The 17,437-nt window shown below is 39.3% G+C and overlaps 1 protein-coding gene across 5 annotated transcripts in view; it reads left to right on the forward strand.

The window, feature by feature from the left end:
• The window catches only part of LOC149805875 (uncharacterized), a 57,556-nt gene that overhangs the window by 7,819 nt on the left and 32,300 nt on the right, over positions 1-17,437 (forward strand). The window lies entirely within an intron of this gene.

Raw genomic sequence — 17,437 nt, forward strand, 5'->3', positions numbered from 1 at the left:
ATAATTTTGATTGGGGCTCCCTTCGATTTATACTTCGATTCGTATAATACTTCACCGGTTATCGTTGTAACGGTTATTGGAAATCTCAGCGATGTTTCTAATCTCGCTATGTCGCTGATGGTTGCTCCACGCTCTTTTACGGTTAGTTCCCACTGGTTGATTTTGCTACGTCGTAAATCAGTCAATTTGTTTCCTCGACATGCATTTGTAAAATGCTCTATTATTCGTTCTGCTACACAATTTATCCCAGTTGACTGTTTCATCGGTTTCAGTTTTCCGATATCAGGTTTCTTATTTAACGGGTATATTCCATAAACAACTGCTGTTTCAGGATACGCTCGTTCATAGTATGGTTTGTCAATTCCGGTTAACAACCCCGGCTTGGAGTCGCGGCTGACAGTGACTGTTTTCTTGTCGCTGAGAACTGGTTCAAATTTATCACGCATGATCCAATCGCCTGATTCCACCCGGACAATGAATTTTACTCTGAAGAAATACCTTTTACCGTCAAGTTGTGATATTATCATTGCTGCGCGGTTGTCGTTCATGGTAGCATCAACAATGCCATCAATTCGAAATGTTGACCAACTGTGAGATGCGCCATCACGCTTGAATTCATTGATACAATCGCGTATTTTACTTAACAGGGTTTTATCGTTTATTAACGCTTTTGGTGTGTCCTTGAGGACTCTATCGAGATTGAACTTAATATTTTTCCAGGGTTTAATTACTGCTAATCTCTCGAACTCATCCATATAATTAAAACAAGTATTTAAATGAAAGAATATAGTATAATGAATCACTGTAAATGGTTGATGATTGGGTCGACAACCCCGTGCAATAAATCATGTAGAGGTGAATTCTGCGGGTATCATTTACAAAGCGTTCGTAATGGTTCTCTTGGCCCCCTACCGTGCTTGGTTTGCCACGTCGGTGTAAGAGGAAAATCGCAGTTGTGTATCAATTGTGGCGGAAAGCGATACAGGGAACTAAAACGCTATTATGACAAGCGAATTAAAAACGCCGTCATTGACCCCACCGCAGACTTCGTCATCAAAACTCCTCAGGACTACATTGCAAGGTTTATAATTAAACCAAATAATAAATTAGACAAGTAGTATTATTATACAAATGGACCAAGAGTTTAGACCTCACCCTGTGTTTGTTAATTACGAGGCATCTCGCGACGGTATTGTTAGAAACCGCAGACTGAAGAAGCCGGTTGGTACCGTAAATAATCACGGATACTTGCGATTTAATGCTGGGAAAAAAATCTGTCTTATTCACAGGATGGTGTATGAAGCGTTTAACGGACTGATCAACGACGGTCTCGTTATTGATCACATTGATGGATGTCCTCAAAATAACAGACTGTGTAATCTAAGAGCTGTTACACCGAGTCAAAATTCCAAATTTGGAAAAACAGGAGGGATGAGAAAGGCAAAACCCGTAAAGTCATTTGATACAATAACGCACGAGGAAAAAATATTTCGCTCTATGAATGCGGCTGGTAAATACTTCGATATTTGTAGTAAATCAGTTCTAGATGTTGCGGAGAATATAACTAAAACAGCGATCTCAAAAAAGACGGGTCATAGAATTCAATTTTCATATATAACATCAAAGGGAGATAACTCGTTTTGTGATAGCGTCGCATGACAAGAGTTACGTCCCTTGAAGTCTAATTAATGTTGCGTCCCTTGAAGTCCAATTAATGTTGCGATTAATTAATCATTTTACGATGAAAACTAATGAAATACACGCTATTATCTAACAGCTGTATTCTTTTTTTTAATGTTTTATTTGAGTATTTGGTTTCATTTAAATGCCGTGAAACACCATTAATAAGTATTTAAGGATTCAAACGATTCAAGGGAATTCAAATTAACACACACCTTGTGACTGACGCCGCTGTATTAGTCACTTTATATACAAGATGACTCGTTATAAGCCTGGGGCTTTCGAAAGCCAATTCAACTAATCAAAACTAACCCACGCTCTTGACCCGGGCGTGTGGTTGTCTTTTGTTCACAATCATGCAACCGGGTTAATTTAATTGGGTTGCTTTTGATTGGTTGAATTGGCCGTAGAGTTCCGCCCCGCCGTTTTATGTTTGTGCTGTCTTGTGCCGTCCCATCATCCATCAATCATTTCATTGTAAATATATTCATCCTTAATTAAGTACATGTAGTGATGTCCCCCAAGCATATCTTCTGGGCGGTCTACGATGACGTTTGTCACCCTAGGCCTCCCTCCCGGAGATGTATGCTTTGGGGTTCCAAGATGTGAATGTCCTTAATTAAGTATATGTATATGCCTGTAATCTGCCACAACACTCGAGTGGAGATCTACGGCATTGTACTGTCCATGTATGCCTGCAATCTGCCACAACACTCGAGTGGAGATCTACGGCACTGTACTGTCCATACAAAAAACGGGGTCAAAAATGGCCCCAATAATTTTATTAAAATTTTTGATATTAGAAATAAGATGTTTTATAAGAATAATGAATATCGAAGACATCAATAATATATTAACTGAGATTTCAAAATTAAAAAATCAAGGAATTGAATTATCTGATGGTCTCGACAGTGAAAAAATATTATCCGATTATGAGATTATTAACGAACAGTCGAAACGGGGGCGTTTTACCCTGGCCCGCGAGTATTTTTTTATAAAACGATTACAACATACGATTAATGAGAACCTGTACCACAATGACGCAAATGCATTCATTGGACTATTTACTGCCGTTGAAATAATACGAAAAAAACTCGGACGTGTTTATGAACGACGCCGGGAGATTTCTAGTAAGATCAAAAACATTAGAAGGATTATAGACGAAAACTCCGTGGAGCTCCCGATGGTACACTCGGCGGAAAATTAGAAAATTGCGGATCAATTTACAATAATGGTAGGTGAATCACTTACTACTCGGCTAGCCAGAGAGCGGCTAGCAGCGCTTAAAAAGTTTATACCGTTACGAGACAGGGTGAGAGAGAAACTTCAAACGCGACAACAAATGCAAACCGATTTTACTGTTGGAAGCGAACAACTCTTTGCCCCGGTAACTAAAGCGACTAAGGATGTTACAGCGGCAACTGTACCCGTTCTTGGTGCGCTTGAAAAGATAGCGGCAGAGACAAAACAAACAAAAAGGTCTTTAGAAACACTCCCTGCAAAAATAGCGGCTGCTACAACACGGAGGCCACCACCACTCGCTATAACCGAACCACAAGAACCTTATGTTACAATGGCCGACGAGGAAGAATTAGGTGCTACTGCGAAAGAACCAGAAGAAGAAATACCCGAAGAAACACCCGAAGAAACATCGAAAGAAAAAAAGAAAGAGGGAAATATACCCCGTAATGTTCTTAAAAAGTCCGCAATAGATCAAATTAGAGACATCGACGACGATGAAGAATTAGTTAATTTTGTTGCTACAACATCAACTAAGAGCATTCGAGATGAGTATATCAATGAAGGTTACAAGAAAAAAATAACCTCGACGGAGAACTGGGCAAGAATAGTGTATTTAGCGAGTAAACATAGAGAAGCATTACCACATCGTGGTGATCCCGATTACGATAAATTCCTCGAGAAAGTTAAGAGTAGAACACCAAAAAAAGGAAAAGGATACCCTGTTGGTAAAGAATCCTACGGCGTTACCTGCCCTAATAGTGTTCTCAGTGATATATCACGGCTGGAAGTACTAATTGGAGGAAAACGAGCCGGAAATAACTCTACGGAAATAATCAATGAGGCCGCTGATATTTGCAAGCGGTTATTTGCAGGCGGTATTATGGACATTAATGCATATCGAACGCTCATAGACGAACTCGTGGATGATTAATTGGAAAACTGGTGTTTTTAATAAGGATGATCATACACTACAACCATGATAAACCAGTACTCGTCTACTTGGTAAACTCGCGATTGCCTGTTTACCGCGCGTACTATGGAGATGGTCTCGGTAGCACCATTGCGGGGTTATTTACAAGAATGGCTCCAAAAGTAGCGCCGTTAGCCAAACAATTAGGAATGAAGGCTATTGATGTTATTCGTGATAAGGGTATTAGTGCTATTGGAGATGTTGCCGGAAGGGCGTTTTCAGCCGCGCGAGACAAACTAATGTCGTTGGTGAAATCCAGGAGAAAAAAACAGAAACCACCGGTGATGCCATCAACGACAGTGATGCCTGCAAATGTCAGTAAAGTAATAAATAACACCGTGGAAGAAAAATTAGAGTCGTTGGCGGCGACGACTCCGTCGTTGGCGACTTCGCCATCCGCCGATGCGGCAACCAACGCGCTCATGAACGCGATAGCGGGGAGTGGTTTAAATTCAAAGAATTTACGACGAAAAAATCGCAATTGAAAACATCAACATGATAAATAATAGAATGTTTGCGCGTACCGCTGATCCCGCGTTTGATATGGACGCCCCAGTACGCAGGGATGATTCTGTCCGTGATTATCAATATTATTCTTATTATGCAGCGCAACCTGACCTACGATCGCGAATTGAACTTCAAGTCCAAGATACCAGTAAATATTTTTTGCCGTGTGAAGCGTTTATCGAAATCGAGGGAGAACTCGTGACAAATGCCGCCGATAATGCACCATACGCAGATGACCATCGTGTTCGAGTTGGCTTCGTCAACAACGGTATCATGGCGTTATTTGAGAGCGCCAGATATCTTATTGACGGGCGAGAAATTGAATCAATAGAACGCGAGGTTGATGTTGCAACAACGATAATTGGGTTGGCGAGATACTCGGATGATTATACAAGATCGGCGGGCCCATCTATGATGTTTTCGAAGGACACCACCAATAACGCTGACCATCTTCAGTACGTTAACGTGCTGACACCACGAAATACCGCAGCTGACCAGGATGAAGCAGCTAACCCAGACCGCAGAGCAAAACCAGGTGACAATTTCACTGTTATAAAAAGCACCAACAATGATTTCAATCTAGGATTCGCAACACGAGTAGGAATGTTGCAAGGACCACGCCGAAAGTTTTCATGCGCGATTCCACTCCATCACATATTTGGATTCTGCAGAAATGTCAGAAAAGTTATCTATGGGGCTAAGCATACAATCGCGCTGACGCGAAGGGGCGATGATAACAATGCAATATGGCGTGCTGCTGGTGTCGCCGCCGGTAAAGTCATTTTAACTAAAATGGCATTGTGGATGCCGGTGCTGACTCCATCAGTTACCACGGAAGCACGATTGTTAGCATTTATGGAACAGGGAGGGAAATCGCTGTTGAGTTGGCTAGCGGTAACAACTGATGCTAAAGAGGATAACGTCGCCGATACGTTTACATGGCACCTGGCGTCAAAACAGGGTGTTTCAGCCCCGCGTCATATATTCATAGCGCTGCAGAATAGGAATCGATTGGGTAGTCAAGAACACAGCCATATGATATTTGATCAATTAGGAGTCAGGGATGTTTCGCTGAGAATAAACGGACAACAGGAACCATCCGAGGATATACAGCTTAATTACGGCGACAACCATATCGCACGTGTGTATCATCGATTGCTGTCATATATGGGTCGTGATCAAAACGTCGACACTGGTTTGCAAATATCACAACTTGATTTTAAAAACCTGTATCCGATTTATTACTTTTCGTTGGAACATCTTGATTTAACGAGACAATCCGTCGTTGATATACACTTCCGAGCTCGTATAGCCCCGGGTGGTGTTAATTATAGAGCGGTTGCTGTCATTCTCAGCGATAAATCAATGCTGTTGGAAGGCGTTGGTGGACGAATGAGAATCGTTGATGCACCAGTGGAAAACATGTAATTGAAAACACAAACGCGTTTACAATAAAATGTCGTATAGTGTCCTCAGTGTAGAGTTGACTGATGGTCAAGTCAAGAAATTACGATCAAAGTCGGCTAAACAATGCGGAACCACAATAACGCTGAAGCCGTCGCAGATGGCGGGTGGTAATCATAAGATATCGTTGACGGCGCGTCAAATAAAACATTTCAATGATGCGATGAAGAATAAAAAGGGTGTTCAAATAGATTTTTCCGCCGCAGCAATTAAAAACATGGAAAAGACCGGTGGGATATTTCCGCTGTTAGCTGCGATTCCAGCGTTGATTGCCGCGGCCGCACCAGCTGTGGCTAAGGCGGCGGCGTTGGGGGCCGTTGGTACCGCGGCGGGAATGGCATTGAAGAAGGCAACCGGGAAAGGCTACAAAAAAAAACGACCCGTGGCCGGAAAGGGTCTAAGACTACCGGGAACCCCGTATTCATGGTATTCGGGAAAGGGTCTAAGACTACCGGGAACCGTTTATTGACTCGGGAGTCAATGACTCCTGAGTCTATGACTCCAATGTCTAATTTTGATTTAATAGACGCCGCAAACGCGTTAGCGATAAAAAACTTCAGAGGTGTTTTTATGAGGGATCAATTACCGGCGGCACCAAGGAATATTGAAACCGGCATAATTAACCTCGATGGGTCCTCCGGAGCGGGAACTCATTGGGTTGCATACGCGATTGATCCGCGTGCAATCGTCTATTTTGATTCATACGGGTTAGCTCCGCCGAAAGAGTTTATGCGGTATATCCGGGCGTGTTTAGCCCGGGCGTGTTCAGCCCGGGTTTTTTATTCCACGCTGCCAACGCAGCGATTAAGTGACCCACCGATATGTGGCCGTGAGGTATTGAACGTACTCGCGGCGATTTCATCATCGCGGAAACCACCTCATGTGGTTGTAAACGAATACACTAGTGGGGTCGTAGAAGCTCAACGGATTTTAGAGAATAACATTTACAATAACGATGATTGATATTTGGGGACGACCGGTTTCGGCGCTGAAAGAATCCACGGAAACGGCCGACGCCGACATAAAAAAACTAATTGAGGATGAAATCGCTGATATGTTGAATTTAACAAGTGTTGACCCAGGCGAAATAGTTGTATTTCAAGACCGCCAGGGTAAATTGAAATCCAGTAATATGTCACTGAATGACGTTTTAACACGACAGCGTGATGCCGACGATGGCACTATCGCGCTGTATACCAGCGACGGACGACTCAAACCGGGTAAACATATATTGGAGATAGAGGATAGGGTAACATTAGTCCAGAACGGTTTTACAAGGTTAGATAGATCGGTGACCGAACTTGACGCGCAGGTGAAAAAATCTGTCGCCGATATACAACTCACTACCGCTAGTTTTTTTGGAACCCCGACGGTAACCGAACCAAATCTTGCAACAATAAAAAATACTATTTCGGAGTTTACGACGCTGTCGGGCCAATTTTACACGTTACGAAAAAATTTTAACAGGGTTGATAGCGCCGTTGATAAATTCCTTGGTAAAAAAAATACCAAACCGGATGAAATCACAATAACTATAAATGATATCACTGCGTATAGACAGGAAATAGAAACAATCAAAACTGATGTTGCAACGAACAAAAAGAGTGTAGACGCGCATGAACGGGAAATAGAAATAATCGGCGCTAATGTTGCAACGATCATAAATAATGTAGACTCGCATGGACGGAAAATAGAAACAATCAGAACTGATGTTACAACGATCATAAATAATATGGACGCGCATACACAGGAAATAGGAACAATCAAAACTGATATTGAAGCGAACAAAAAGAGTGTAGACGCGCATACACAGGAAATAGGAACAATCAAAACTGATGTTGAAGCGAACAAAAAAAATGTAGACGCGTATTGGCGGGGAATAGGAATAATCAAAACTGATGTTGCAGCGAACAAAAAAAGCATAGACGTGCATACATATGAAATAGGAACAATCAAACTTGATGTTGCGGCGAACAAAAAAAGTATGACCGAGAATACACGGGAAATAGAAACAATCAAAACTAATGTTGTAACGATCATAAATAATGTAGACGCGCATGGACAGAGAATAGAAACAATTAACACTAATGCTATAGCGAGCAAAAAAAGTATAGACGTGCATGAAGGGGAAATAGAAGTACTCAAAATTAATGTTATAGCGAACAAAAAAAGTATAGACACGCATATACAGGAAATAAATACACTCATTACTAGGGTTGCAGCGAACAAAAAAGATGTGGACACGCATATACAGGAAATAGGAACGATTAAAACTGATGTTGAAGCGATTAAAGACGGACTACCGAGAGTAGCAGAGCAATTCGAAAAAATAAAAATCCCTCATGAGAACATCATCAACACAGTATACACAATTCGGCATGGATCATTCGATTGGACTCCTACACAGAATACAGTAAATATTACCGCAACTGTTAAGGGCATTTATCGACTGACACTGGTTTCAATGATGCAGTTTAATATATTATCGTCGAGTTCATCCGGGTTTAACAATACAATATCAACAATTATAGACAGGAACGCAACTGAACAGTTTACAATTTATGCCGTTGATAGAAATCTAGCCCGGGCAAACATTACATGGTATGTGGAATTTGTAGCGAATCTAAGTAATTAAAAACACTAGCTCTTTTAAAATAAAAATGACCACCAAGGAAATTGAATCAGAGGTATCACCGACGTCACATCAATATCGATTCGATACCGCAAAAGAATTTTCCGCGAACTTGAAAACGCTTTCCGAACAATACCGTGCAAAAATAAAAAAATACCGCCGAAAAATAACCGCCATCGACGCGGTCGTGTACTCGGTGTCGGGTATAGTAGCTGGCGCCGGTGTTATTTTATCCACGGTGACCACGATAACCCCGATCGCTGTTCCAATCGCTGTCTCCGCAATGACAACAGTTGCTGGAGTTGCCAACGCAATCACTAGGAAGATATCATCGTGTTTTCAGAAAAAACTCAACGAGTATACAGTAAAACATCAAATAGTATCCGACGCATACTCGAAATTATCCGGGTTGATCTCGTTATCGATTGATAATTTGTTCGTATCCGATGTTGAATTCTCCACGATGGTCCAGTTATATAGCTCCGCGATGTCAAAAATCGAGGATTTTCAACTGGAAGCCGAAACCACCTGGTTGTTAAAATTAGACACTAAAAACAACGAATAATAATAATGTCGCTGAACCCCGAAGGGTTTCAATTACTTCAGCGGATCGCGGAGAACACCACTCCGGTACAAACAAATATGATATCAATAACGTCAACGAAACCCGAATTCAGTGTGAACTTCCCGTCGCCGGTTCCAGTGAAGGAAATAGCGCTGGCAAAATTGCGAGTATATCACAGTTGGCCTAATATTCGAGCGGACGCATTTAACGGACAACAACCTAATAACTCGCTGGTTTTTGCACGGACAAATAAACCCGATGGAACCCCAAACTGGGAGGAGGTTACAATACCAACTGGGTCATACCAAATAGAACAAATCAATAAAGAATTTCAACGCAGGATAAAATCGATCACAGGAAAAGAATCAAAAATCGCTATTACGGTTCATGAACCGACGTTATCGTCGACGATTGAAATAAGCACACCGGGGTATATGGTTGATATCTATAACAGTTCAATAAGAACCATACTAGGTTGGCCTAAGAATCCACCTTATGAAAACCCCGAGGGCAAACAATCGTATCATGAGATTAATCCCAATTATCGAGATGTTTTGTTTGTTATGAAAAACTCGTCACCCCCCGACTGGTTTACATTTCAAGACAGGAATACCATGTATTGGTATTTTAGGTACGAGAAAACTCCTGGATCGGTCGTCGAGGCCGAAGTTAATTTAAATGATATCGATAGGTTTTTTATCGAGATTAATCGTATTTACCAATCACAACTAGAACAGCTACGGGAAACAAAAGCACAAAAACACGTTGAGGTGTTAAATCAACTTATATCAGACATGGAATATATCAATGAAAGAATCATCGGGGTAATATCCACTAGCAGAATTGATAATAAACAAAAATTCCTAACCGAGTATAATATCGCAGAAGCCGATTTACCCGATTTTAAGTTTCCAAGATACAACACGCCAGAACTAAGAAAGTCTCTTAATGATTTTATCGGTCCATCAACTTATATCCTCAGACACGATAACGGGGATGATGGTAGGCATATTGCTCCATACAACGTAAATATCGCATCGGTGATAGCAATCAATCTAGTGTGTGATGTTATCGAAGGGAGTTACCAGGTAGATACCAATCAATCAAATCAAGCTCAACAGGGATATATCCTTTATTCATTTTCACCAACAGCCCCTCCGGGATTTTTAATCGTTGAGAATCCGATTAATCCGGTCTATATGCGATGCCATGATCGGTTTTTAACGAGAATTAATTTTAAACTCACCGATCAGTCAAATAACCTAATTGATCTACAGGAGGAGGAGTTAGTGATCACTCTGTTTGTAAGATCATTGTAAATAACCACTTAGCAGCAGAGGGGGCGATGACATCGACGCGGTCGTCGATGTGCTTACCGGACGCTGACGACGCTGGGGATCGGCGCGCAGAAGGTGTTAATTAAACCAAATGACGACGCGACGATCCCCCAACGACGTCGTCGTTTTTTTTTTACCAGGCGCTGACGACACTAGATCGTTGAGTGCAGAAAGTAATAATTAAGCAAAATAACGATTGGACAAAATGTCCGATTCGCCCCCTCTGCTGCTCCAGTTCGAACTGGATGGAACAAGAACATGAAGCAGGTAGATATTGGGCACTCTAAGCTAGGGGTAATTGCACTTTCTCTGGCAGAAGAATGGCCAAAAGTGTTACTTGTAGATGGCTGTGGGCAAAATTGCTACCTCAATGCTGATGTGGTATTTGGTTAAACAGCCTCAGTAATTACCTATCCTTTGGAATATATAATGCCCTCTATCACTCAGCAGTCTAAATATTGGTGTGATCTTCAACAAAGATGCTCTGTCACATGACAAGATCACCCAGAAAAACATGCCAGAAGGCATGCTAGTTTGTACTTTTAGCAAGCATGTTAGCAGGTATGTTAATTAAGGACTATGCTGTTTCCAGATCTAAAGATATGAGGGAAATTTACTTTTTCTTTCACCTCATTTTCTTTGTGCCAGTACACCATGGCAACAGGTTAGAGGTGCATGACTACAGAGGAGCTAATCCTCCATTCCTAACTGATAATCCCCCATTCCTGACTGATAGATTACAAGGTCACTTTATCCAAAACTCCAAGATCCACAAGATTTTTTCCTGTAAAAAATCTGTGAGGCTGAAACATCCTTATGGGTTGAGGCTACATCATGCCCTCCCTCTACTAAAATGACACGCACGAGGTAAACAGTGGATGCCATTAACACCACACTGAAGACTGTCTGACTAGTCATTGCAGTCCCTATTGTGATTGCCCAACAAATCATGGCTCGACACTTTGGCTGATTTTGTTTGCAGGAAATTTCATTAGTTGTTGACTCGTGTCTATGAAAGCAAAAAAGCATGATGAAATCCATGTCCTGGCTGAAACAAATCTCAGCACAATCACCAATCACATACCAAAGGTGCTAAATGACCGCACCAGTTCCAAGGAAGAGTTGAAGCTCATCGTCTATGAAGTTGACAATACACAACTCTGAAAAATGAAATATGGCCTGATGCTCACTATTAAGAAGTAGGCCATTTTATAGTGGGTGAGTAACAAGAATATTATGGTAAAATTCCTAGTTTCTTATGGCATTTTTGTGAGCTTTGAATCATTAACATCAGGGCCTGCCTGAAAAGCTATCAGAACTGCTGCATATGGTGAGCATGATGACATACATTTTAAAAAATTACCCATGAGGCCTCTGCCAGCTGTTGACAGCTGAGCATGGGATGGAGTTGTATATTTGCTTTGCCACATGAGTGCTGCAAGGTCATTATGATATGGCACTGGAGTTTAGTATTCAAGCACTAGATGAATAGATTTCCTGCTTGTCAGCAATGAAATTGGATAAAATGGATGAAAGTTTAATACATTCCTTAGTTTTTCATTGAAATGCAATAGTAAACATGAAATGTATGAAACATCACTTATCCTTCTGATGGTAATAAAATATTTGATGCAGATATGTGGAACATTTCCACATTATATCCAAACCAGTATCGACTGGCTTTACATTGTTGTTGAAATGCCCTCATCATGAATTTGTGATTAATAAAGCTTGTCACTGAAAATGATCGCAGTTAAAAAAACATGGTCACTTGATGTTTACATCCCTAACTCATTAACCTTGTTGGCACCTTCATTTGCATATAAAAAGGCTATCATGTGATAGTTTAAAGGCAGTGAGAGTTTTGCATATCTCTGTTATAGATGTGTCTGATATAAGTCTCTGATGTCAATAAATTAATGCTTTTTAGAATGTAATCTATTTTGGGGTTCAGAAGCAGACAAAGGCATATCCATATGACATATCTAATTTATCCTATGTTAAATAAATAGAATAATAAGTGGACAAATAGAGAGCAACACAGATTTAATAGGTGTTTTACTGATCTGGAGATAAGAGGGGGAGCAGGGGACTATAAATATGCTAGAGGCAGAGTAGAGGGCATTGAAATAAAGAAAGGGAATGTCCTCGGTTTCTATCTAGCTGGATCATATATATAGTGCCATCATGCTATGTAATTTTATCATGCAATATCCAAACAAATCAGTTAACTGCATAAAATGTTGCATTATTAGTTATACAAGATGGAAGGAATTGGGGATGTAAGACTGCTCAATGACAAAGTTACCAACTTTAAAAAAAGTTATCCATATTACATGAGAAATACTAATTAAAACAGTGATTACATGTTTAATATTTATTTCTGTAGTGGAGAACCATGCACTGGTACATACACACCTCTCCCTCGATAACTCTTGCACAACGGGGTCCACAAGTATAGGCCGCACTATAAGCGAGGACGCGAGTTACCAAGGGACCTCCAAAAAACATTTATTTTCAAAACGTCCAATTTGTGATGGATCATTCCAACTGGTTTCAACAACCTTCACGTGTATGCGAAAACATCTGTGCATTATGTCACTGCTTTTTGTTTTGTCGATTAGCCTGGTTCCTGGAATGGTATATAATAGTTCAGGTCGGGAGTAACAGCTGCCGGGAACTAGACTAACTGTTGATACACCACTAAACAAGATTCCTTTTTTTGTTTTCAAAAGCAGTGACATTTATTTCGTCAGACAAACGCCTACATCGAAACTCAACTTATGTATTGTTCAGTTAGTTCATCACTATAAACTTCCACACTGCAGACGTCATAGTGATATGACTGGAAAATTGTTAAAGCTACATTAAAAATTCAATACACACACATTAGGGTATTTGTTTCACCAGCTAATCTCATTGTATTCACAATAGTGAAATCTGTGCAAGAAGAACCAATTTGTATAATTTTTCAGCTAGATTTCATGTCAATCCAAATACTTCATTTCTTTTTAGTACACTAATCACACTACCTTATGAAACACAGTAAAATGCATAAATTAAATATTAGGAGATTTCTATAAAAACAAGACACCTGTACTCAGGATTCAAACTGAACATTTAGGTTTCAACTGAAATTTGAACATGAAGTCAGTTGTGTTGAACAGGTAAAGTACTTGAATAGAGCTACAGTGGACCAGTGGTTCTTGTTGGGGTTTTCCTGGTTTCTTCCTCCACCAGCTATTCTGGCCACCATGTATAACCTATCTTGTGCTGAGAAATGAAGTAAAATCCAACAACAGCAACAAAAACAACATAACAAATCCCACCACTGGTAATACTGAAATGGTCACTGTTCCAGTTATTGTTGGCATGTAAGTTAGCACTTCAATAACAAGTTACCTGTGTATATGTGAGCAGTTTGAAGCTAATGTCTGCATTTCTCACTAGAAAGCGAAAAGAAGTCAGATTTTAAGCATAGTAGTATATCCATATGGTGAATTGAAGATTTGCAGGAAAAGACATAATGTGGGGTCATATTTAAACATATATATGTATTTTTGGAAGTAACTTGGGTAAGATGAAAAGGGGGATGGGGTTACAATTTGTGTCAATGACCAAATCTGCTATGGGGCAATTTGGATGATGAACTTACTTCAAGAATGGAGCTGTGTGGTGCACAGATGTTTGTGATTTGACTGAACAGGCATTGGTGGTCTGTTGTTTTCCCAGGCTGAATAGGTACCATAGATAAATTAATTTATAAATTCAGGTGAAAATTAAATAAACTTTGTGGCATTATTAGATGCTTGGAGATGAGTGCCAGGTGATGGAGCAAACATCTGTTGGTTATTGTTTATCCTGGATTTACAAATGAATATAATCAGGATGCATTGAATACAAACACAAAGATCTAATTTTAGCATTGTAGTACATAAATGCACATGTTTTTTAAAGTACATGTATAATAATTTTTGCGAGGCAAATTAACACAGAAAATAAGCTAATTTAAGGCATTTATATGTTTATTTTTGTATTTAAAGTATAGCACCTTAATTTTTCTGTCAAAAAATAATAAACTCTTTCCTCCAAACCTGTGTGTTTGATCTTCAACATGTATGTTTGTTTGTATGCATGTATGCACATCAGCACAATACTGTCTATATGGTGTAAATAAAAAGTTAAGTTAAAAAAATGTTAACAGAAAGAAGAGCTCAAATATTTAGGAAGATAAACTGTCCCAAATATATGTAAAGGTCACTATAGATAATTTACACAAAGTGCTTTGATCACTGATTCAGTCAGAACTAAACAGGTATTAAATAAGCACTGGATTCATTCAGTACTTCACAATTAGGTATTAAATAAGCACATGATTCAGTCAGTACTTCACAGTTAGGTATTAAATAAGCACATGATTCAGTCAGTACTTCACAATAAGGTATTAAATAAGCACATGATACAGTCATTTTTTCCCAGGTATTAAATAAGAACACCGTACAGTCAGTACTTCACAGTTAGGTATTAAATAAGAATACCATACTGTTAGTACTTCACAATTAGGTATTAAATAAGAACACCATACTGTCAGTACTTCACAATTAGGTATCAAATAAGCACATGGTATACAGTGATTGATATACAACAGTTGTCAGCAAAGAGGCTAATGGCTGAAGGCTAGTTATTGACAATGCCACTAGTGTATAATAGAAACAAAGTTGGGCCTATAAGAACTGTCAGATGTTACATGAGCAGTTGCTGATGTGGCACCATCAACACAGCTTGTTACTACCTACTGTGGGGTATCTCCTGTAACCCCCTTCAGGCTTGGGAATGTAGAATAGGCCTGATAAAATTTTCTGCATTTTGTAATAGGTAACTATGTGAGTCAGGAACTGTGGTGTCTCAGTGGTTAGCATGCCAGACTTGTGACCAAATGGGTATGAGTTCAGTCCTAGTAATGGATAAGCCTGGGTCAGCTGCCTCTTTTGGGGAAGGCACTTCAATGCCCCAGCACTGAATAACCTACTTGTGTTGCTGTGCCATAAAACTCCAGCAACACCATAATTTGGCAGCAGCTTCATGTGTGAAAAATCTGGTGAGGAGCTTTCTTGAAGGCTTTAGCAAAATCAAAAATATTTTTCACTATTCAGTGAGTGCTCTTGCTTTGGTTCTTTTCATGGCCATTAATGTCATCACTGGTCTGAGTCTGCTTGACAGGACCTTTTGTCCAGCTGTTAATCCTCAAATGACCATCGTAATGAAAATCTGCTGTTACAGAAATGGATTTATTGATCTATCTGTTACTCACGAAGCCTAACAGGTGAGAAATCATTTTACAAGTTTCATAAGTAATTTCATTCAGATTGAATATTTTAAAAATTGCATTGGCTTCAAAATTTAATCTGGCACTGCTGTTATAGACCCACGATATGATACTCTTAACTAGTGTGACATTGATAATTTTACACATGCATTATGACCGCTCCAGTGGCCTAGTGGTTAGAGTGTCCGCCTCGGAATATTATTGCGGGAGGTTGCGGGTTCGAAACTCTGGCCTTAGTCATACCAAAGACTTATAGAAATGGTACTAACAGCTGCCTCGCTTGGCGCTCAGCATTAAGAGGTTAGTGTTAGGACTGGTCGGCCTGGTGTCAGGATAATATGGCTGGGTGGGCCATCATGCTACATCACTGCGGCATGATGCCCCAGTGCTAGACATCACTATAAACTGTCACACTGCAGACATTGTAGCGATATGACTGAAAAATTGTTGAAGTTACATTAAAAATCTAAATAACACACACACATACATTATAGCATACTTGTAGTATGACTCACTGGACTAGTATGATGTCATATGTGATACTTTGCAAATAAAATAACTCAAAAAATGTTGTAGCAGACACATGACTAGCCACAGTAGTTCAGTTGGTATTGTGTTGGCCTAATGTAATCCAGTTAAGGGTTGCCAGTTCCATGCCTGCATCCCATATTGACTGCCCTGATGTGTCTGCAATAGGAAAAGGCATTTGACCCCATTTCCTTCACATGATACATATATATATATATATATATATATATATATATATATATATATATATATATATATATATATATATATATATATATATATATATAGTGCATAAGCATGATAAGATCTAGTAGTCACATATCCATTGGCAAGGGATCAGAATTGTTAAAAATTCTGCATTAAGGATTTTGAAAGTCAGAAGCGCTAATTTTACAGATGAGCATTCACATGCAAATGAGATATTGTGTCCCACAGAAACAATGTCATTACATGCTAAAAACATATTCTACAGACGTAAACTATTGCTTTTCAAAATAACTATTGTCTGAATATGTATTGTGCTCATGTCTGTACAAATCTTTCATGTTCTACACTGATGAAGTTGATTTTCTGCCATATCAGTAGATTTAGATTTTTATGGGTTATGATCGGCATAGTAGTGCATCAGACATGCTTGCGAATAACAATGTTAACAGCATTTGCATTTTGCATAAGAAGAGAGTGTATTCTTTAGAAATAAAATCATTAGTAGTAACAGCAGATTCTTGAAAGAAGTGTTTCACTTTGATATTACGATTCATCAAAAATTTATCATTGCAGCAGCTTGTTCTATTGATATGTTATTTGTTTGGTCATATCATGTGTGAAAATTAATTTCACTTACATATAAAGGATATCATCCCTTAGACTAATCCCTCTTTTTTGTTTCACTTGCCTATAAAAGACATCTTGAATCCATGGATTAATCCTGCTTATCAGTTTTACTTGATATTAAATATATCCTTCCATAGATTAATCCATTATTAATTTCACTTACAAATAAAAGACAGCTTCCCATAGATTAATCCCTGTTATTAATTTTGATTAATATAAGACATCTTATCATAGACCAATCCCTTTTTTTAATTTCACTTACATATAAAGGACATCTTCCCATAGATTAATCCCTGTTATTAATTTCACTTGTATATTAAAAACATCTTTCCATAAACTAATCCTTGTTTTT

This window comes from Sinohyriopsis cumingii, chromosome 2 (genome assembly GCF_028554795.1).
Source record: "Sinohyriopsis cumingii isolate HCF-2022 chromosome 2, ASM2855479v2, whole genome shotgun sequence".
NCBI lineage: Eukaryota > Metazoa > Mollusca > Bivalvia > Unionida > Unionidae > Sinohyriopsis > Sinohyriopsis cumingii.